This window comes from Falco peregrinus, chromosome 6 (assembly GCF_023634155.1).
Source record: "Falco peregrinus isolate bFalPer1 chromosome 6, bFalPer1.pri, whole genome shotgun sequence".
Taxonomy (NCBI): Eukaryota; Metazoa; Chordata; class Aves; order Falconiformes; family Falconidae; genus Falco; species Falco peregrinus.
The window spans coordinates 58,993,149-59,016,406 of NC_073726.1; the positions used below are offsets into that span (position 1 = coordinate 58,993,149).

Consider the following 23,258-nt stretch of genomic DNA (forward strand, 5'->3'; position numbering starts at 1 on the left):
GCAAAATGCCCTGGCATTCCACGGTAGGGGCTTCAGCTGCTGTGGAGACAGAGCACCTGTCCACCCTGTAGGTGGACCATGGTTTTAAGACCACTTTTCAGAGTAAGCCTTTTGCAAACCTCAAGGCCATGAAGGGAGACTTTCACCAAAAGCTCCCTGGTGGTGGACGTGGCACAACACACACAGCACTTGTGTGACTGCAAATTCCTGGTCATACAATCTGGAGAAATCAGGTGCAGGTGGGATAGCCAAGCCCATCCTCCCATCTCAATCTCTGCTCCTCCAGTGTGGCTGCTGAGAGCCTGGGATCCAGCAGCAATGAGGACAGAGAGCAGCCAGACACATCCAGAGCAACACAGGCTAGGAGCACCGAGAGCCTAGCTCGAGAAGCAAGGTCTGTCCTTTGCAGAAAGACTAAGAGGATAGCTGATCCCTACAATGACCAGACAGGTCAGAAATGCAGCTCCACAGATGCCTTATGTTCATTCAGCTCCCCAGCCATGGGCACACACTTCACTGCCAGCCACCCATTCCTGCCCTTAGAGAGTGCAGCCCTGCTGCTAAAATTATTGGCAGGAGAGAGGATGGGGAAAAATGTATTTTACCTGTAGCTGTAAAAAAACCCGTGTGTTTTGTTTTCCCTGGCTCAGCTCACTCCGGGATGCACAGTGCATTAACTATTTGAAGCCCCTGGATGGCCCCTGCCCGCTGTGCCGGGGTGGGGGGGAGCGGGCGGAGAGGGGCCGTGGGGCTGGGGTGGGCATGCCGGCGGGTCAGCACCCTGGAGAGGGACGGGCCCGCCGCGCCCCTGCCCCTGCCCCTGCCCCTGCCCCTGCCCCTGCCCCGCCTCGTCTCCCCTTCCCTTCCCTTCCCTTCCCTTCCCTTCCCTTCCCTTCCCTTCCCTTCCCTTCCCTTCCCTTCCCTTCCCTTCCCTTCCCTTCCCTTCCCTTCCCTTCCCTTCCCTTCCCTTCCCTTCCCTTCCCTTCCCTTCCCTTCCCTTCCCTTCCCTTCCCTTCCCTTCCCTTCCCTTCCCTTCCCTTCCCTTCCCTTCCCTTCCCTTCCCTTCCCTTCCCTTCCCTTCCCTTCCCCATGGTCCGGGCTGGCGGGCAGCCTCCTGCTGTGGCACGACCCCGCTTTGGCTTGCAACCTGCACCAGCCCCTTCTTGCTCATGCTTAAGAACAAATACACAGTGCTGTGGATCTGTACACAGCTGCTCCGAAGCTGTGGCTTAGATCTGGGTTATTTTTTGCAGATAAATCCTCTTTTCTATCAGATTTGACATCAGGCAATCCCTCCAGATCCCTCCCTTTCTCCCTGTCTGGCTTCCCCCTTCTCTTCCCTGCCCTGTGTTCTCTTTCCTTGCATCTGTGCTCTTCCCTCCATATGCGTCCCTCCCCTTTTTCTTTCCCTATAGCCAGCTTTCTGTGATTATCATTTCATCTGCTCACTTTCTGCTGCTCTGCATCTCCACATCACTCTTCGTGTCCCCACTGCCCTCAAATGTATGTATTTTACTGCTTTCCTCTTTGTATCCCTTTTTTCTCACTCCCTCTCCTGGTTGTTTCTCTGTGGTCATTTCCATAGTGCTGTAAGATTATCAGAGTCCTCTCTGCCCTGGAGTTCTGCATGTTGAGATCAGGTGCAAAATACCTAGTATGTGCTTGGTTTTGGGACCTGCTACAGCTGGTGGACCTTGACATCCTCTGCAGGGAACTGTTTCACACACTGCCCCTTGCCTTCCAGCTGATCTGGGGAGGAACCTCCAGGGTGCTGGAGGCAGAAAGCAATCACAGAGAAGGAATTAAAGATACAGGGAGCCTGGGAGACAGCTGGAATCACTGACTGATGGATGGGTGGATTGGGTAGGGCTCTGATAAAAAACATTTCCTATATCTCTGGAGAACTCTGGTCTTTGTTTCCCTCATGATCTGTGCCTATACAGAACAATGAGCCTAAGAATGGGGCAGAAGGCTATACAGACCTGGAGGAAAAGCATCAGCTTGCAGAGAGTGGTAGTCAAGGCTCATTCCAGGAATCCAGCGTGAATTTCTGTCTCTCCACTCTTCTCCTCAGAGTCCAGTCTGGGTATCACAGGAATCATCCCTGGCTTTCCTTGGGGAGCTTTGCAGACCTTGGGATGGTGTCCCTGAAGCAGGTCTCCAACACTGCTGCAGGACATCAATAATGTGCATTGACTTACTTGGTAGGAGCCAGTACCTAGTGGGCAAGGAAACAGGATGAGAGCTTCAGTGCTATCTGGAATTGATTCAGTTTGGGATAATGGGTTCTCAACTTCAATTGCAGAAAATAATTTTCATTTACAAGAGACCATGGAATGCCCAGCCTGACACCACTTTGGTTGGGATTTAGCCAGGGGACCATGGAGAATGGCATCTATGACAACACCTTAGGCATCTGGATTTGAGCAGTGAGGAGAAAGGAAGGAGATCTTGGCTGCCTTTCACTTTTTTGGTGCTTTTTAAAATGGAAGCCCTTGTGGCAGTGACAGGCCCATCCACATGTAAATGGACTGCAGCAGCTGGAGATTGAGTAGATGGGTCTGGAAAAATAGCAGTTGTATACCACCTTGCTTGCTCAACAAGCCACAGCATGGCATCCAGAAGAGCTCACAGTCTGTTTGGAAGAGGCAGTGGATTTTCTGTCAAGCTGAAGTTGTCCTCTGTAAAGTGACATTTACATTTTTACCAGACAAAGTTTTTCTGGCCTGTGATTCTTCCAGCACTTTGGATTAATAGAAGCAGAGGCTGGCTCCACATTGTCTGTGGCTTGACATTTAGATGACTGTCAGAGGCAGGGAGAGGGCAGTGGTTTCAGCAGTGCTTAATAAAAAGGTGAGGGAAAGGAAAGTTGTTACTCCACCTTGGATGCTATCAGCTTACTTTCTAAGTTACTCTAGGCCAGGGAAGGCCAGAGAAGAATAATAATGACTTGTAGCTCCCTCCCTGGCAGAGAACTGCCATGCTTGGCATTTCAAGGCCACAGCCAGTCCCAGTGAGGGTGGCTACACTATGTGTTAGTCCCATGCTGAAGTCTTGTGATGGGCTTTATATGTAAGCAATTTCAAGTCTTCTGCCAGTGCAGGACACAGCACTGTCCCACTTGCTGAGGCTGCAGGACACCTTAGTTTGCTCCTTTAAAATAAACCTCCTTCTCCTGTGGTTGGTTTTTGGTTTGTTTTTGGGTTTTGTTTTTTTTTTTTTTCCTGTCACTGTTTTGTAACATTTACAAAAGGCAGTTCTTGATGGAAGTGCTCACAGGGCTCAGCTGCCTACCCATGACATGTGGGAGGAAGTTTCTCCTCAGGGACTATCCTCCAGGGCTCATCTGGGACTTCTCTCTGCCCCATCAGGTCCCCTGGTACTGGCATGTCCAGAACTTCACTGCATCTCTCCCTCACAGCCCCCAAATATCTCAACACATCATCCCAGTCTGAAATCCAAGCCATCTCCCTGGATAATCCAGTTTCCATTACCTCTTTCTGACTAACAGTTGCCCTGAACAGTAACCAGACCGAGTATTCAGCATTCCTGCAGCTCTTGAGCTTGGAAGGAGCTTGGAAGGAGCTTGCTTGAAGAGAGTACTGCTAATTAGTTCACATCTTATCTGTCAGGTCAGCGTTATCCCCACTTGAATGACTTAGATACCAAAGCACAAAGTGACCAGCTCTACAGAGGGACCTGAACTCCTTGGATTGTGATCTCGCTGTCTACTTCTCTCCTCTGCTGATAGCAATAGGTCACCTCTGTAGTTCCGGAGCCCAGAATAGTGTGTCAAATTATATGCTGGTGTAAATCAGCATAGATCCACAGGGACTGCAGACCCCGACTGTGTGTGCACAGTCTTGGGAGATTTCTTAGCACAACCTGGGAATCCAGTGGTAGGTCTGAACCCGGGTGTCCTGGGTCCAGACAGAATGATCCCATGGTTTTGCCATGGCAGACTGGGACAGCCAAAACACAGGGAGGTATCTAGGGGAGCTCTGGAGGAAAATTTACGGTGAAGAATGGAGGCATGAACTTCCCAGTGTGATGGAGGCTCTCAGCCACGTACAGCTGGTGAATGGCCAGGATGTTTTGCTCTAGCTCTGTGGAGACTCATTCAAAGTGGCCAGACCACCGTCTTCCATCACAGGATCAACCATCTGAGTGGCACCAAGCCCAAGCAGAGTGTGCTCCTCCTCAGCCCATTTTACCACACTTCTGATTTTCTTGCCTTTTGGAGCAAAGCATCAGGGGATGGACTTTTCCTCCCACAGAATTGGGAACATATCCAAAAAGCCCGTGGGAGCCCCCCCACATCTCTTTAGTAACACTTGGTAAGCTTGAGAGCAATGCCTGCACTTTCACAGCCGCCCACCCACCCACGCAGAGCTGAATGCTGACTTACAATCGTTCCCGTCCCGGCTTCTCCATCACACTGGCTGCCCTGGGGCTGTGACCCAGCGCTGACGGGACTCCATGGTGCTTGTGTTGCGGCTGGAGTGGTGTCCACCATGGCAGGGGTGTCAGGGCTTGGCTGGGGCAAGCCAAGACCCAACTTTCCAGGGGTACCGGGGCTGTGTAAGGCTTGGAATGTCCAAACAGTCCAGAAACGGGGCCAGCAGAGGGCACTCCGATACCACCGCTCACCCACCAGGCTGAGCCCTCAGATGGGGAACGGGGCCACCCCCAAAGCTCTACAGCCCTTCTCAGCCTTGCCCTGGCTGTAGGAGGCAACGAGGATCAAGGACAGCAGCATGCAGCCCTGCTTTCTTCACTGCGGGAAGGGGAAGATGGGTGAGGGGGCTGCAAGGGAGGAATGTCCCAGGAATCTCCCTGCTGCCTGTGTCGGCCTCCATCAGTTCACAGCAGTCCCACCACTCAGACACGGATGGTGGATACAGTGCACAGAGCCCAGGGTTTTCCCCTCTCAGGCGATGGGTGCAGCATGGCTCCAGCACAGGGCAGCTGAGGGAAGGAACTACCCTTCACTCCCTGGAAGGACTGCGGAACCTCAGCCTCAACAGCAGGACCCATCAGTTCCCTTCCCCAGCTGCCCATCCTGGTGGTGTCCCTGTCACTTGGATAGACCAGCTCTGGGCATTTCCCAGCCATCCCCACCTTGCAGACAGCATGCATGAGTGTCACCAGGACACTTGCAGGTGAGAGATGATTAAGACTGCTCCCTCCGAAGACAGAGGACTGCAGTCACTTCAGCACTGGTTCTTATGGCATGGGATGGCCATGGCAATGGAGAGGGGCCTGGTGAAGGCCTGATGGGTTGAGGCATCTCTGTGAGAGGCATCTGGCAGCAGACTCTTCTGGAGAAGAGTTTTGCGCTGGCCACAGTGCAGCAAAACCTTTCAGGAGACTTGCTGGCAAACCTTGCAGGAAGCCAAGGATTGCTGCCGTGAGCCCTCTCCTGTCTCCTTAACACCCAGAAGCTCTTTGTGAACAGCTTAAGGAGTGCCGCACGCCATGCAGGAGGGACTGCTAGTGCTGTGCTCACAGCAGAAGTGAGCAGCACGATGCCTCACAGGTATCACTGGGCTGCAGCCACAAAATCAGAGGGACCTGAACTGGCCAGCCTGTTTCTGCCTGATCTCTGGACACCTTCTCCATCATAGTGTGACAGCTCCATGGGAAACCAGGATTCCCTGGAGCTCTTGGGGAGGGGGGGGTCCTCCCTAGCTCCTCTGCAGAGGCAGCAGGAGCAGAGCACCTTCCTACGTGCTCTGAGAGCCTGAGCGCCTTGAGGTTTTGCTGCAATAAATCTGGAGCAGCTATAAATCTGGAGCAGCTGGCTTAAGTTCCTCCAGGGTTCAGAATAAAACACATCCAGCGTGATGTGTTTTGTTTGCCCACTCACTGTGTTTCTAATTGGAATGTTTGTAGCTTGGGAAATTGCTTCTTAGACTACAGTACCCACAGTCCTTCGCTGGCAGCTTAGCATAGCCTGTGGGTGCAAAGCAAAACCCAGACCTCTGAACTGGGTCTTTCCTTACCTGACCCAGGCAGGCAGCTGGAGGTCTTCAGTAAAGCCTGGCGTAGCAGCAGGTGCATGTACTCAGTTCATTGGGAAAAGACTGGTGAAATCAGTAAGTGAGGAATGCAGCTGTGATTCCTTACCTTCTCCCAGAGGCCATTTCCAGACTGTTGTCCTAGCAAGCAGGGTCTCCTGAGTCTATTTCTCCTCCACTTCTGCAAAGCCTCATCCAGAACTTCTTCTAAATGAACCCTGAAGTCCAGTTTGGGAGACATCACAAGGCAGAAACAACAAGCATAATGAACCATATTTAAAATGATATTTTTTCTGCCTTTGGAGTTTGGTTAATTTATAATCTATAAAAGTCTCTGCATAATTGTATCTTGATTAAAATGGTATAATTAGGCGCTCTGGATCTCTCTCCCCTTTCCCTAAGATTATTTCTGTCTAATTGCTTTAATCTGTGTTTTCATGCACCCACTAGAAAATCAAAGCATGCTCCCATGAGGACACGGGTGAGAGTGAATAAAGCTGACGACTCATTAAGTGCAGCAGAGAGAGGAAACTGCATCTAAATCACCACTGCATTAATGAGGTAAAATAAAAAATCAAAATGAATAAATAACAAAGAGATAGAGGATTAAAATAAAAAAAACCACCCCACAATAAAACAACCTGACATAGATTTTAATGTTAATTAAGAACATATTGAATAGCAAATTGTGTGTCATTAAAGTCAACTTCCTTCATTGTTGATGGAGAGCAAAAGGTTTGGGAATTTAAATTCTCAAAACCTAGAGGTGTTTTGTGAAGGGGACAACTTGTGCAGAATACAGCCCTGCTAGGGACAGAATAAAGTTCACTGGGTAGAGATTGAAGGGCCTGGGTGGGAAGGGTGTCAGTCCAATCCAGCAGTTTAAGAGCAGCACCACAGTTAGCCTGGCCTTGAGTGAGAACTGAATCAGATTCTAGGAGGACCCAACACCTGGATTCATGCAAAAGGTACTGACTGGCTGTTTGTATTGCTAGGAAGGCTTAACAAGGCTTTGGAGAATTGACCAGGTCCATCCTGTGCCCTAAGACCAGAACAGCTTCATCTCTCCCTTCCAGGTGACTTTCTGTCATCTTATCAATGATGTTCAGGGTACAGACTCTGCCAGCTACCCCAGTAACCTACAAACAGGTTGCTTATTTCCCTCCAAATGAGAAATCAGGAGAACAAGATATTTTAAAAAAGCTCCTGGCTATGTGTATGGTTTGTTAACATCTGCTCTAGTCTCCTGAGGGGAAGACCAAGGTAGCACTGTCCTCTGGTCTCTCATTGCAGGGGACACTAACTGTGCTGTTTGCTATTTGCCTAGATCAAGTGCAAAATCCCACACATTGCAATGCAGAGGGGCTGATTTTTACCCCAGATGTGATTGAAAAACTTTGTCACCAAGCTGTGCACAGCACTGTTTGTTTTCAGCAATGCTAAGCAGCCCAGGCAGGGCAGTGTACTGGCGCAGCCACTCTGCTTTGGGGTCTGGAACTCTGCACTGCGTTGCACAGGCATGGTCCATGGCAGGGCTGGTGGTCTCACACCCCCGAACATGTGTGAGCACCATGATTTCATCTCCAGTCATCAGCGATGACATGATTTGCCCTTAACACATCCATTCCCTCTTCATCAGTATGGGATATCATGAAAATGTGCATTCACATGCAGTTCTGTAAAGGTGCTCAGCCAGTTGCCTTGGCCAAAAATTGGTCAATCTCTGTCCCTTTGTGACATTCATACTCATTACTATACTCCAGTTCACATTTTTTCTTGCCATGGTACACATGTTTTAGGAAGCAAAGGCAAATGGCATGTGAACATGGCAAGGAATGCCAGGAAGACCATTGCCTGAGCAGTGAATAAGAGCTGTTGTCTCAGCAGAAGGCTCATCCCAGCTGCATCCCCTGGACCCTGGCTGCAGGGCAGGGTCTGAAGCTTCACCCTGACTGTGGGAGCACTGCCCCTGCTCCATCAAGTGGGCACTTGAGTGCAGGGTTAGGGCACGTGTTTAAATGCTCTGCTGGGTCACTGCCTGACAACAGCTCTTGGTCCCCCAGGGTTTCCCTGTCAGCATCCCATGAGGACCAAGCATGGAATAGGACTAAATTGTCAGATCAGCATGGCAGCTGACAGGGTAATACTGAAAAGGAAAGGAGAATTAGCTGCTTGCAGTCCTTGTGTTTAAGAAGAGCCTAATCTAATTAAGTGGAGACCACTATCAAATTACCAGCTCTCTTTTAATGTAGCCATTTTAAGTGCTTTGGTGTATTTATAGTAGGTGAGTTAGGGAGGGCTTTTCTCTCTTGAGGTTATGCTTGTGTGTAAGGGAGAGATGTATAACGTTAAGACTCCTGCTTTGGATTAGTTCCCATCCCCAGCCTGAAAAACATTTTGCACAAGATTTAAGACACCAAAATCTGGTCCCAGCTACCCTCTTCCTATGCCTGTGAAAGGAACATCTGTCTGGGTTGTTTCTGAATCTTGCCCCAAGTCAGCACACAGAAGTTTCGTTCTGGGATTAAGCTTTCCTTAAAGCAAATATATCTTGTACTACTATCTCAGGTCAGTCGATAGCCTTGAAAGGGCAGGAGGAGGGGCTGGCTTGCCATGGTCAGAAATCAGCAGCTGTTTTCTGCTGAACTTTGATGGGAGTGGGATGGATCCGTCACTCTCAGTGGTCAGAGAAAGAGTGTGGAGGGTCTCGGCCTCACAGCCCAGCATGGGTTGCTGGTTGATGGTAATGCCCCCAGTTTGCCTTCCCTCGATAATGTCTCTGGCAGCCTGCAGCCCTCTCTCTTACTCTCCCAGTAATTCCATCTCTGGGGGAGCTCCTGTGTGGCAGTATCTGTGTCAGATGGTCCCCCAGGCTTGCAGGAGGGAGGAGGTGGGAAATGCTGGTTAGGAGCTGTTTCCATGCATAACAACAGAAATAATCCTTAGCCCTTTATCTAAAGCTTTTACAAATGTTAATTCATTAACCTCTCACAATCACCCTCTGAGGTGAGGATTATTATCCACAGGATTGGACAGATGGGGGAAGCTGAGACACAGAGCGCCCAGCCTGAGACCATGGGGCAGGATGCAGTCAGTGCCGCCAGATCCTCCCTTGCCCTCCAAAATCTTGTCTCTCCTGTCCTGATGAGGGGTGGGTGGTTTCTTCTAGTCACCCTGTCTCTGACAAGAAGAAACCTCCCTGGCAATGTTTGCTGTTCATTTCTGGCTATGAAAGAGCCTTTCAATATGAGTTGGGACACTGAGCCTCGTGCCTCTGTGCCACCACTGCCTGTCACCATGGGAGGGCTCGACCTGCATTGCACAGAGGTCATGGTACTACCCTTTCTCCAGGTGCTGAGGCCCTCTGGGTGTTTCTGTCTGTCAGGTCATTACCTATATTACTGCTTGTAAGCAGAGAGGAAAAAGGAAGGCGGGGAGAGACACAGAGAAAGGGAACAAGGCAGAAGGCCTAGAAAAAAGAAACATTTTTGCCTCCTTCACCATCCCCATCTCTCTTCCAACTGGGATTTCTTATACTCTTAATGATGTGTCTCATTCCTGATGCTAAAGATTAAAACCCAAGAGATTAAGAGATTACACAAAGTGGATGAGATGGATTTTGCTGCCTCCCTGCCTCTTGCTGGGACAGACCTCTGGGAAACTTCTCTCTCCTGCTTTTCCCATCTTCCTTCCCCTCCCACCCCTTGATCTTTACAGATCAAAAGGCCCTTGCCTTCTGATGGTTTGAGCCATTCTGGCCTCTCTCTGATCTTTGCTCAGGGGCAGGTGGAGAGAGAAAGGATATGTGTGAGCTTGAGGGACCCACTGACATAATGTCCTAGCTGTCCATCTTCAGTAACTCCAGCATTTTTCCTCTGAAGAACCCTCCTTGTCCAGGCAATCTATATTGCTGGAGAACTCTGTGACAAGGCAGGAAAGAGCTCCAAGGCATCCTGAACCCGTTGCGATGAAGGTACCACCCATGGTGATGTGAAGCCCCTCTTGAGAAGTGAGTGCATGGGAAGAAGGCTGGAGCAAACCAAAATGGTGATGGGTTCCTTTGGCTATTCCTCCTCTTGCAGGGCAGGTGCCAGCACAGGTGAGGGACCCTCTGAGTAGATCTTCAGCTCTGAAAAAGGGATTTTTCAGCAGTCAGTATGACAGAGGAGAGATTTGCTCCCGTTCCCTCCTGAGGTGCTGGGGTTGTGAAGAGGAACATATTTGTTGCACTTTGGGTTGTTCCCTCCATTCTCTGCTCAGACAATCTGGACACCAGTTGCTCTAGACTGCCTTTTGCTAATGGGGCCTTTGGGGGCTTGAACTGTCCCATTGTAGTTCCAGACCAGGGCTGGAAAACCCAGCACCTTTCTGCCCTTTGATTTTGCTGCTCCTTCCTTGCTTAAGTTCACTGTTGCTGTTCTTGATGGCACAATAACCAACAGCGTCAGGACATGGCCTGGCTCTCCCTGGGCGATGTCTATAATATCCACAGCCAGGAGGGGGAAGAAGGTAAATTCCATAACTGGAGGTACATCCAAGAAAACATCCTAGCTATGGCATGCTCAGAAACCTCTCAGCCTGATGGAGACAGCAGAGTACTTGCCCCCTCCTCTAGGTCCACAGCTGTTAGGGTAGAACCTAGAAGCACTTCCACCCTGGAGATTGTAAGCAGGTTAATGTCCAATGCGCTCATGGGATGCTATTTCTGAACATGCTGCTCCTTGTAATGAAAAACTGGCCCCTCTCCATTCGGCAAAGAACAAGGCATCAGCACAGCAGTGCGGGAACCATTCATGCTACGTAGTGCTTACGCAGTACTCGCTGTCTCCCACAGCCTTTGCAATGTGCAGCTACCCGTGTAGAAAGAGCCTCATGTCTTTATTCCTGACAGCTGTCAGTCCCTGGAAAACAATCCCTTCCCTCCCTCCTCCTGGAGTCCCAAAGCCAAGCTGGGAGGCTGGGAGCACACGGGCAGGGAAGGAAATCTGCCAACTTAATCTTTCTGCCTCTTGCTCTCTCTTTAGCTGCCTGTGAGGGAGGTTGCAGTAAAATAATGAAATAAAAGCCAAGGCCCAGAGAAAGCTGATTCATCCACAGTCCAGGGCCAGCGGCCGGCTCCAAGCAGAGCTGTAAAATCAATCTGTCACTGCTCACCGCAGTATAGATCAGTGGAGAGATTCTGACTGCAGCGAGGGCAGAGCCCAGCTTTCTCCTGGGGCCCGTTTTCCCCAGCCATGGGACCCGGTTGTACCCCTGGGAGAGACAGGCAGATGGGCAGGGGAAGAGGCAGAGAGGGAGAAGGGCTGATCTGCCGTCTCTGCGAGCTGGAAACGCTCCCAGTGAGACTCCCTTCCCTGGCAGCACACACCGAAGGCAGCGTGCGTGGCTGCCGTCTCTGCCTGACTTCCCTCCTTGTGCGGGCAAAAGGCACAAGGGCCAGGTGATGGGGGAGAGGGGCGTAATGCACTCCCAGTCCCTACTCCCTAGAGGTACTGTCCACGTTGAACATTACCTCCAGTGTTCCCCACCCTGAGCACAGTTAAAAAATCAGTTTTATCATCACCTTAGTGACTTCCAGATCCTGGGCTACCTGGGACTTAACAGCTCCCTGACATATGTTGGAATAATACTAGGGAATTGCTCTAATAAGGTCAGCTCCCTTGTTCACCCCTAACAGCATCTCCAGTCTTAGAGGATGCAGCAGCCCAACAGGGCAGCAGCTGAGCAGGAAGGTGTACATAACCCAAGGTGGTTCTCAGGGCTGTTTCCATCCCTGTTAAAAGGGCAGAGAGGTGAGGCCTGGCTGGAGGGTGGTGGTCCGAGGGACATCGGAACAGATGAATTAGAAGGTGATTCTTCTTCTGTAGTGCTGGACATAGAGAATGAGGTGCCTCTGCAGCTGACTAAAAGTATCTATGACGTCCTTAGGAGTTTTTTTTCCTTGGTGAAGTGTTGTGGTTTTGTTTTTTTTTAAACTTGCGAAGTAACAAAAAACAGAGTCTTTCCAGGGCTATTGACAAGGTCAGAGCCTCTGAAAAATAAACATGGAGGTGAGCTTCTGTACCCTCTGGACTGATTATTATCTACAATGGGATGAATAAGCATTGGGGGCCTGGCTTTGGATCAGATCGAGGACCCAAATGTCCCACCTCCCTGGGGATGCGGGGCTTGCTTCTGTTTGTCTCTCAGGGCAGTTCTGTTCTGCTGGATTGAAGTATTGTTCCTGGGTCAGTGGGAGTATGAGCAAGCACCGTTTGATCCCCACAGGCCCTGACAGCACAAGGATCCTGCCCCAGCACTTTTGAGTCCAGAATGATCTGTGCCAGCCGGATAGCCTCTGGGAGATTCCTCCTGAACAGACTGCAAGATGATCCTGGAGGAACTCAAGCAGGAGCAGATCCTGCATTAATTTGGAGTTGGAAACCTTTTCTCCTACTTCAACAACACCCAAGATTAGATAGTGTCTGTTCTTGGAGGAGGTAGAGAAAGATGGAAGCAAGTCTCTGTTCCTTTAGCTTTTAGCTTCAAAAGAGCTTGGAGGAAAACCCCCACGGTCATAAGCCCCCAAAGTGATAAAGACAAGGAAACTAGAACCTGTATCTTCTTTCTCATCCCAGGTGGAGTGAGTAGCTTTGACATTTAATCCACTGGAAACAGACATCTACAGATGGTCCAGGGAACATCCAGAAGTGTCCTCTGAGCTGCTCACCTCCTGTCTCTCTGAGGAGTTTGTGTGTGTGTCTGTGTATTTTTTCCCACTTGGGTTTGCAGGTTTAGAGTAAAAGAGGATATAAATTTTCAAAAGGGCTGATGACCTTGTATGTTTGCACCTGGTGGATCAACTTGTTTCTTCATGCCATCTAGGTGATGTGTGTGATGCTGGGGGCTAGTTTGGTAGATTGGCCATTTGCACTTGTTGCCTGTACTTTGAGGGAGGCAACTCATTCCCGTAGGGCTACTGATTGTTTGCAGACACACACCCCACCACCACCACCACCCTCTGTGCGTGTGAGTTTGGTGTCCTGTCCTTGAGGCTGTTGTGTGTACCTGAGAAGGCTAGGGGTGGTCCCGTACTTGCTGGGTTTCGATTTGCATGAGGTTATTCCTCTTTCACCAGAGGGAAAAATGTGCAGAGGAATCAAAGGAGCTCACCACCCCCCTATAGATCTGCAGGTGTGAGATAGATGGGGTAATGTCATGTTCTGTACTTCTACAGTAATTAGCAGGATGGGGAGCTGGGCCCACAGTTGAGCTTCTTTAAATTCAACTGGACATCACAGTATAACACATTTAACAATAATGTTGCTTGCAGTGGTGTGTGTGTGGCAGAGTAATTCCTCTGCAGTTCTTGGACTGCATGAAGAAAGTTGTTAGTTTCCCATCAGAGGTTACACGCGTTTGTATGTCTGTACCTGTGTGCATGTGAGTGCTGTGGGTGCCAGGGTTAGGCATCTATTTTCCTAGAAGCTGTTGCAAACATGTTGATATTTATGCTGAAGGGAATGTCTTCACCCAGCTGTTGTATGTGTGTATATTTGTGTGAGGCAAGGGTGCAGATGGTGTCTGTTCAGCTGCAAGTGGAGGTTTCAGAGCATTTCCACTTGTTCTTGTGATGTCTGTGTGTGCCATGTGAAGGATACAGCTGGCACAAGAAATGTGGGTGTGAATTGGTCATGAGTAAATGTAGGTGTTGGGGCAGGTTTCCAACACCAGAGCAGCCAGGGGCCAGAACAGCCTCCAAGCAGGGAGCAAATAGTCTCACAGCACTAGGATGGACCTCTGAGACGTTTCTGAGCAAGATTATATGATGTGGTTGCCTGGAATAGCAGGAGACTGGATTGCACATCCCAGGCAGCCAGCTCCCATCCAACGTCCTATGTTCCTAAGTTTCTATGCAGCTGTTGCATGTCTGCGTGTGTCCAAGTGAGACAGGCAGTCCCTCCACAGCTGCGGTGAGTGCAAGGGATGCATCATGTCCCTTCAGTTGTGGTCTGCGTGTCTGTGCAGGGATTATTTATGTCTAGGTGTCTTGTATGTTTGTGCTTTCTGTGAAGGGGCTGGGGAGTAATTTCTTAAGAGTCAGCCTGTGTTTGGTAAGGTGGTTTCCTAGCGGGTATTGCCTGTGTGCAGTATTTGGGGGCTGAGCTGTGGCTGGGTCCCCAGCACCTGGTGCACATGGATGATTGTTTCTGCTTGTGAGCAGGTTCTCCATCAGTGATGGCATGTGTGGGTTTGTGTGTAGGGAGGTGGAAGGTCTTCCAGTAAGCTGTTTTATGCATGTGAGGGTATGTGGTTGCAGGTGGTTTCTGAGGAGCTGTTGTATTTCTGTGTGTGGTGATTTGGGGAGGTGTGTGAAAGACACTCTCCCCCGAGCAGCTGCATGCATGTGTTTATACGTGGATGAAAGGTTTTCCTCACCTCCTGTTGCATTTTTATGTGTCAATTTTCTCAGCAAATACCGCAGGGGCACATATCGAGGTATAGTTTCCCACAGCTGTTGCACATACCTGTGTCAGTAGGTGTATAGCTGTTGCATGAATATGTGTGTGTATGTAGCTGCTCGGCTTGCTTGTTGCTTGTACCTATATTGTTCCTAGAAGCTGCTGTATTTTCATGTGTGTGTCTTGATTCTGAGAAGCTGTAGCCTCTCTGTGTGTGTGTGTGTGATTCCCCAGCAGCTCTCGCTTGTGTGTGTGTTCCTGGGAAGCTGTTCTATGTTGTGTGTAGCTCTTCAGCAGCTGTTGCAAGGAAATTGTGTCTGTGTGTGTGTGCGGTTCCCCAGCAGCTGTTGCATGTGTGCTCATGTCGCTGGTGGAGGCCCACCCCTTTCCGCCTGCACCCGAGCGGTGGCTGTGGCTGTGCAGGCAAGGAGAGCTCAGAGCTGGCTGCATGGGAGAGGGACCTTCGCCTGTCACAGCCTTCCCAGCTGGGAGAAGCAGTGCCGGCTCTGGTCCCAGAGTCCTATCAGCCGAGCCTGTGGCGAATTAATCACTCGCGTTTTAAATGCCAATACAGCCCTCTCTGCCTTCTTCCCCCAGTGATGCGGATGCGGCGAAGGCAGCAAATCCTCCGGCTGTGCGTGCTCTGCCTGGACTGCTGCTCCATCCCCGCCTGCCGTGCTCGCGTGTGTGCGTGGCTGGGAGTGCTGCCTAGGTGCAGCCGGGAATGAGACAGCTGTGGGGCAGGGGACAGCACAGCTCCAAGCGGTGACACAAGGTGGGGGATACCCCCCACACACACACATCCGCAGGGCTGCAAGTTGCTTGAAGACAGGGGTCTTTTGTGCCTCCACTTCGCCTCTGTCATGCCCCGTATGGAAACAGGGAGCAGTCGCCCCTCCAGAAGCAGGTATGTGTGCATGTGTGTGCACGTGTGTGACACAATTTTGTGTGCAGTCCTTGTGCAGCTGCCTCGTGTGTCCTCGGCTCCCTGTTGTCATCCCTGTCGCCTCTCGGAGAAGCGGCTGAGATTGGAGGGGGAGGACCGGGGCGGGGGAAGGACAGGATGGATGGATTGCCTTTCTCTTCCAGCCCGTGCATGCACTCCCTGGGGGGTGGATGTCTCTGATCTGAGGATGAAGGCAAGGGGTGAGTGCAAGGGAGATGAGGAAGTGTCCGGGGGATGGGGGGTGGGGTGGGGGGGATAATGCCCACATGGGGTGATGGGAGGGAGAGAGGCTTGGAGACAGGTCCCCCAATAAGAGTGTGTGTGTGTGTGTGTGTGTGTGTGTGTGTGCACGCGTGCGTGTGCACTCACTTAGGATCGGGATGCTGAATAAGTCCAGGGCTTGCTGCATGCAGCTGGGTTTGACTGGTCTGCTTCTATCCAGACCTTGCAAGAGGAGGGGATACATGTATGTGTATGTATATATATGTGTGTGTCTTTGTGTGTGTATACATACGTGTGTATAGGTATAGCTATATGTATATTCCGCCCCCCCCCATACATGCATGTGTATATAGAGCTATAGATACACAGACATATATGTATATTGCCTGTACTTATGGGAGGGAGAAGGAGACAGCCTCATCCCACAGCCCCCTGCTTCCTGCCTCTTTGCAAACTTTGTCGGGGAGCCTTTGCAGACAGTGATGTGTGTGTGTGTCTGGTGTGTGTGTGGTGTGTGAACATTCGCCTGGTTTGGATGCAGGGGAGTGAGTAAATCTCTGCTCTGCTTTTACACTGCTGTGCTGAGAGGCTGACTGGATGCAGAAAAGTCATTGCGTGGTGTCTGTCGGGTGTGTGAGTGTGCATGTGGTGGTGGTGGCTGGATATTTATGTAGGGGCCCAGGACAGCTACTTGAATGCATACGTAAGTGTATATGCATTGCTTGCAGGGTGTCTGCGTGCCCATTTATTCCACCAGAGAAAGCATGCCCACATATTTATGCATAAGGATCCTCCTGCTTTGGGGCATAGGATGGGGGGAGGAGAAGCTGAATGAATGAATGGGAGCAAGAGGAGGGGGAAGGAGGAGGCATGGGGGTGGGGGAAAGACATGAACAGACGCATCCTATTCTCATCCCAGGACAGGCAGGAGTGCACAGCTGCTGCTGTTCCCATTCCAGAGCCTGGATTTGGCTGGGGAAAGGCAGCATGAATCTGCTAATGCTGCAGCAGGCAGCGCATTTGGGAGCTGCTGTTTGCAATGCTGTCTCATATGTCTGCTGGTGTGGCTCCCCCCTAACTCTGTGTGCATGCATGTGAGCACATGTGTGTGTATTGCATGTGTGTATGTGTACGGAGGTGGGGGTGGCTGTGCACAAACAATATGCTTGCAAACATCCTTGCAAGCACCCAGGGAAGGAGGTGCTGGTGATGGGGAGGAGAGCATCGCTCGTGCGCTGCGGGTGTGTGCCTCTTGCAGCCGTGCACAGCCCACGGTCCATTGGCACCCACTCTGGGATCGTGCAAGCATCCGCTGCTGGGGGCCAGTGTGTGCACACACAGTGGGTGCATATATGCAGGCCAGACTTAGGAGCTGTTCCCCCTTCTTTCCCCTAAAGGCTGGAGAGCACAACCTTTCTCCCCACCCTGGAGGTAGGGAGCTATAAACCAAGCTATGGAGCTGGGAGATGATGGCTGAGACTGGGGGGAGGGAGATAAATATTATGTAGGGAGTGGGGAGGAGATGGGGGGTCCATGTCCCTGGAGAGGGCCTAGGGGACTGGGGAACCTGGCTGCATTGCATGCTGTGAGCCAAGGAATTTGTCATGCACTGGGAGGTGGGAGGGAGTGGGAGTGTGTGTGGTGTGGGGGAGCTGGGGTGCAGGGGGAGAAAGGGGGCTGTGCCAGGGTATGGGGGAATTTCTGGTGGCCTGCATCCCTGCCCCCCCCTCCCCCCCCCCCTCCCCCCCCTCCAGTTCCCACACACACCATCACTTCTGGGTCCCGGGAAGCGCAGCCTGACAGCATCACTAATGTAATATTCAAAGGAAGCTTCATTTGCATGGAGCATGCATTATTAATATATTTAAATACAGCCCCCCTCTTGCCTCCCCCCTCTGTGCAGACAGTACCAGCAGCAGTGAGGAAGCTGCAGGGAGTGGAGGGGTGCCGATGCAGTGCCGGGGGTGAGAAACAGCCACTTCAATCCCACCGATTTCCCAGCCTAAAAACCTTTCCCCCGCACCCAGCCCCTTCCCCACCTGCCATCCTCCTCACCCCATTATTTTCCTTTGGGAACTGGTTGGCTTTCAGGGCATCCAACCCACAAACATGCGGATTTGCTGGTACGAAGCAAGCTGCCTTCATTGCTCTTCCCCCGGCAAAAACTACGACACCAAGGGAAGAACTGTGGATGCGTGGCCTTTCCCTCTCTTCACCCAGCTCCAGGCAAAGTGGGTATTTGGGAATATGCTGTCTGATCCGCTGCGCCAGTGCAAAGCTAAGCTGTGGAGCAGAAGCCGCTTGGAGGGTAGAGAGGGCGTTTGGGAAAGGGGGGCGAATGGAGGCGTAGTTTTTGCTGGGGGGCAGCTTGCGGTTAAAATAGAAAAGGTAAAAATCACAGGCAGAGGGGGAAGGCAGGAGAGAGGGAAGCATAGCTGTGATGGTGTCTGTGATGTTTGTTCCTACCTGGGTCATGTCAGAAGTCAGATGCAGCTCCAGGCAGAGTGCAGCTGGCTTACCTGACCCTGTTAAAGAGCAGTAGAGAGCACTGCTCACCTGGGAAAAAAGCTAGTGGTCACATCAGGGCCTGTTGTAACCTCCCAGTGCTGTCAGCAGCTGTGTCAGAAAATATCAGCACATTCGTTGAGAGAGAGAGAGGTCCGGCTGCTCTCTCCCTCATCCCAAATACTGTGGTTTTTCCCTTGGTCCCCTGTGTCAGCCTCGGCTAAGTTGTTTCTTCTGTTAGTGTAAGGAAGGGCAGAGGACGCGGAAGGAACACCTCTGTCCCCATGCTCTTGTGAGCTGATGAGAGGCACCCTGCTCTGGGAATGGGATGCAACGTCCCCCAAACACACTTGCAGCCCTCACCCATGCCCTGGCACTAGAGTAGGACAGGAGCAGCTTCAGTGCTAAGCAAATGTGCTCCAGGAAAATTGCCTTTCCTGGGAACAGAGGGGCTTTTGCTTTTCTCCTCCACAGAGGCCCAGAGCTGTCCTGAACAGTGAGGGATCCCAGGCTGCCAGCAGGTATGGGGAAAGCTGGAGCTTCCCAGATAGGACTGTGGGTTCTGCTGGTGGGGTTTGTCCAGGTGGGACCTGATGCTGAGTGGCAGTGGGTGTTTGAGCTCTCTTTGGGGTTCTGCAGGGGCAGAGCTGTGTCTTATGTGTTTCCATGTGGGAAAAGGGGTGAGGGAGGACATAGAGTTGAGCCACTGAAGGGAGGCAGGCTGAATGCACGGGAGCCACCTCCCGTGCCAGAGGAGATGAAGTCCTCTTTTTGAGCTGGAAGGGGAGACTGCAAAGCTCAGGGAGCAGACCAAAGTTCTGTGACCCACCTCCAGCCCTTTCTCTCAGTTTCCTGCAGCTGTGAACCAGGCAAAGGCTGTCTTTAAGGTCCCAGATGAATTAAGCTTGGCACTTTGGAGGTGACAATGGCTGTGGGACTGCTGCTGCATGTGCTTCAGTGGCGAGATGGTCTGGCAGCAGTACAGCTTCACTTTAATAGAGCTGCATTTGTGTCCTGGCTTTCCTGTGCTCCCTGGCCTGTGTTAGTTTTGTGGCTTGCTTTGCCGTTCCCTGACCTCCTTTTAAAAGGCTTATAGCAGTTCTTTGGGTCTCCTGGGAGCTCAGGGGTACCTTAGCCATTGCCTGAGATGAACTGCTTTCCACATGGAGAGAACTGACCAAATAATTTTCTGTCACCGAGGAGAAATGACCTCATTTGCTCAACAGTTGTAAGCCAAGAGGAAACCCAGTTCCAGCTGACCAACTGAGGTACAGAAGGAGAGAAGGGCAGTTATCATGCTTCCCACAGTATTCTAAGGGGTGGGAAACAAGCTGCTAGGAGCCAGGTTGGTGTGAATGACTTGAAGGGCTGGGTTCCTAGATGTTGCCTCTTGCTGGGAGTCTTTCCCATGCAACCCTGGTTTGGGTAGACACAGTGGCTACATGGTGCCTTACAGCATAGCACCAGTTGCCATGGAGATAGGTGCAGGATCAAAACCCAGTAGAAGAGTCTGTCCTGCTGTTGATGGTGAGGCTCATCCATCCTCTGCTGACCCAGCTGATGTGCTGGGGCCATTCCTTCCCATCTGCAGTCACCTCAGGAGTGCCCACCACTCATGAACCTGCTGCTGCTTCTCCCTGGGGAGAGGTTCTGTGTGTTGAGTGTCTTGGGTTGTATTGGTGCCACATGTATGAATTGAGTTAGCTTTCCTGACATCTGTGTACTCAAGTACACTCAGAAACATCAAATCCTGAAGCACAAGGGAGGCCTGATTCATGTTATTTCCAAGGCTTTAGTGAGACCAGTCTGGAAAACCTGGCACTCAAACCTGGGTGCTACGCTAGCTGAAGGAAGGTGATAAATTGGAGGGAATTCAGAGAAGAGCAACAAAAATTATGAAAGGGCTGGAGGGACCCATTTGAGAGGGGAACTTAAAAGAACTAAATATGTAGAGCTTGACTAAATGATGATACGATAACAATTTACCAGTATTTGGGGACTGTAAACACCAAAGAAAGGAGGAGATTATTTAAGGTGGTGAAAGATGGGCAAAGTCAGAGGTATGGGATGAGGCTGAGCAAAGACAATAACATTTGACTGGCTCTGAGGATGCAGTCAAGCTTCCTGGTGTGAGTGATCAGACCAGCTATGAAATAGTCTGGCAGGTTTATGGAGATGCAACCGCTTACAGCAAGGAAACACATGGTAGTGAAAAGGGGTGGAGAGCACAAGCTAGACTCAGCCACTGGTGGAGGTGGAGTGATCTGCAAGACCTCTTCTGCATATGCAGCATTGCCAGGAAAATCTGGGAGACATGTTTGATTGTCTTTCATGTTTTATTGATTCCCTGTCTCACGGCTGGGGAGAACCTGCAGACACTGTTGCTGAGGGAGCAGAGAGGTGGTACAGGGTGAATGAGCAAACAGCCTGATGGAGGTGCAGGACATTATTGCTTCCATCTCCCCATCCTCTCTGGCTGGAGAAGCAATCCTGTAGGAAGTGCCTGTAGGTGAAAAGGGGCTTTGCCACAACAGCTTTCTGGGAGGCTACAGGCTGAACCTGCCAAAGTGAGTGGTTCCCTCTTTCCAGACAAAGATGGCTTGGCATGGGGAATGTGGGGTCAGGAGGATCTGACTTCCCTCCTCTGACTTCCTAGTCACAAATGGTCCAGAATTGGGACAACAAGGTCAGAAGGATTAATACCCCTCCTTTTTTTCCCCATTGCAGTCACAGGCCAGGAAAATTGAGTCAGATCATAATAAAAGGATTAGTGTGAAGAGGCTGCCATGGATAGTGTGATAGACAGGTCAGGGAAATGGAAGGGAAATCAAGGGGGCTGGGCCTATTACAGATGGTCTGCTGAAAGGGCTCTGTGTTTATCAACAGGAAAAGAGGATTTGGTCTTAAAAAGTGTGGAACAAGGTATCGAGGGGGCTAGCACTCAAGCACAGACGTTGTGCCCAGCAAGGATCTATACTGAGATGACTGATCGAAATAACCTCAGACCTCCTTCTAGCTTTAGGGCAGAGGGGAAAAAAATCGTTCTTGGAATGGGCTCTGTTTGCTTCCTTGTCCATCCGTCTTCAATATGACCTAATGCACCGAAGTGATATTGTTACTCACAGTCACTATTTACTCATGACTTCTAGGTCAGCCTGGCTATGGAAAGCCATAGGAATATAAGATGGACCCTACTGAGCCAGGTCCAAGATCCTTCCAGTCCAGTATTTCCAACAATGGCTGAAAGAAGGAAGAGCATAAAGACAGGAAAGCTGCATAGGGGTGCTTCTCAACGCTCTTAGCTTATTTGTCCCATTGTAGATGTGACGTGTGGCTGAGTGACCTTGAGCTAGAAGATCTGTTGTATACTTACATAGGTCTCTATGGATTTGTTTCTTCCCTGAATTTGTCTAGCCAATTTTTGAAGTAAAGTTTTGGCATCCACAAAATCTCAGAGTAGGAAGTTCTGCAGCCTAAACATGCAGCATGCAATGCAAGGCCTCCTGTCATTTGTCTTGAATCTGTTACTTTCTGGTTTAATTTCCTGACCCTTGATTCTTGGGTGGGAAGAGACAGTTAACACCTGTCCCCTCTACCCTTCCTGTGTCATCCATGGTTTTATAGACCTGTCTAATTTTATGGTCTCTATTGTCTCTTTTCCAATAGCCTTCACCTTTCATTTTTCTGCATCCATCAGTTGCCTCTTTCCTGGCTACAGCAGTGCAGCTTTGTAGTGACAGAGGGACATGGGGCATTGCTAAGTGGGAAATGACATCGCAGAGATGAGCTGTGCCAGGTCACACACAGGTGAAGACTTTTGTGTCAACTGCAGGGATATGGTGTAGAAGGAGGCGAAGAAGCTGGGCAAAACCTCTGAAACCAGTTGAGGGTGCCCTTGGCCATCAAGACAGGACTGAGCAGGATCCTAGGAGGCTTGAAAAGATAGGAAGGGGAACTTTGAAGCAGACCTCAGGATGTGGGGATAGCTTCTCTGAGCGTGGGTAGTGGTGGTCAGCATAGGCAGGAATTGGGACTGGTCAATACAGAGGGAGTGAGGGAATTGAAAGGCCAGAGGTGATTGAGATCTGATTGGAGGTCTGACTCAGATAAGCAGACTGATGGTGGGTCAGTCTGTAGACATGAAGGTCTTGGGAAAATATGGCTTGGATATTCTACCGTTGTGATGGGCAGTAGAGGAGAAGGTAAAGAACACAGGCTGCCTATGAGGAGGCTCTCAGGTCTAAGCACAGCACAGGGATGTCTTGACCCACTTGAAAGAGATACCCAAGAGTCAGCTCCCAGATCAGAACTAGGTTTTTCTATGGCAGACTGAGAGATTCATCAACAAAATTCTTGCTGAAAATAAAGTTTTCACATATTTCGTGGCCAGCTGAGACCCTCAGCAAAGTGATGGAGAAAAGATTATTGAAAAAGAAACATCAGCCATCTTGTGAGTGGTCTTCAAACAGAATAGGTTCAGAGGGAGGAAACAGGCTCATGCCAGGAAGAAAAAGGCCCTGGTGGGGTGCAACAACCTTGTGGTATTGGAGGGCACAGGGAAAGAAGAAGGTGCCTTCAGTAGTCCTTGTTATATTTCCTACAGGGAAAAACTGTTCTGAGTAACCTTTGAATTAAGGGCTGTAGGGGACTGAGGTAAGTGATGGAAAATTTTAGATGCTATCAAATGTGAGCTGGACCAGGACAGGCAGCAGTGGCAGTGAGGGACAGTACTGTCAGCAAGGGGAGGAGATGAAGGGAGATGTTAGGTGTGAAGGAAGGGTCAAGGGGTGAAGGCAGAAAGGCCTGAACAGCATCAGAAGGAGAGACAGTGGTGGCAAGATCTCTGTAGCAGCCATTTACGCCTCAAGATTTCAGTCTGTGCTCCCCACTGGGTACCTCTCATGGGGCAAGGAGCTGTTCTTCAGTTCCAGCAGCCTGTTCCCAGCCTGGTCACACCACGGGACAGTGCAGCTGCCTCGCTCTTCCTTACAAACCAAGGAAGGTCGTGGGATGTGTTGTATCACACCATGTGTGTATAAAGCTCTTCTTCCAGTAGTCAAGTGTGGAGATGGCCAAGGAGAAAGTATTTTTTCTGCCTTCCTTCTCACCTTCTGTCCTTTCCTT

At 50.6% G+C, this 23,258-nt stretch overlaps 1 long non-coding RNA gene across 2 annotated transcripts in view; it reads left to right on the forward strand.

Moving 5' to 3' along the window:
• Positions 1–14,124: 14,124 nt before the first annotated feature.
• LOC114010916 (uncharacterized) overlaps positions 14,125–23,258 on the forward strand; it is a 50,188-nt gene continuing 41,054 nt past the window's right edge. Inside the window, exons 1-2 of one of the 2 annotated variants that reach the window (XR_008747811.1) lie at positions 14,125–15,368; positions 15,551–15,607. This is a non-coding gene — a long non-coding RNA (uncharacterized LOC114010916). The remainder of the gene's footprint in view (positions 15,369–15,550; positions 15,608–23,258) is intronic. The other variant, XR_003552619.2, reaches the window with a different exon arrangement.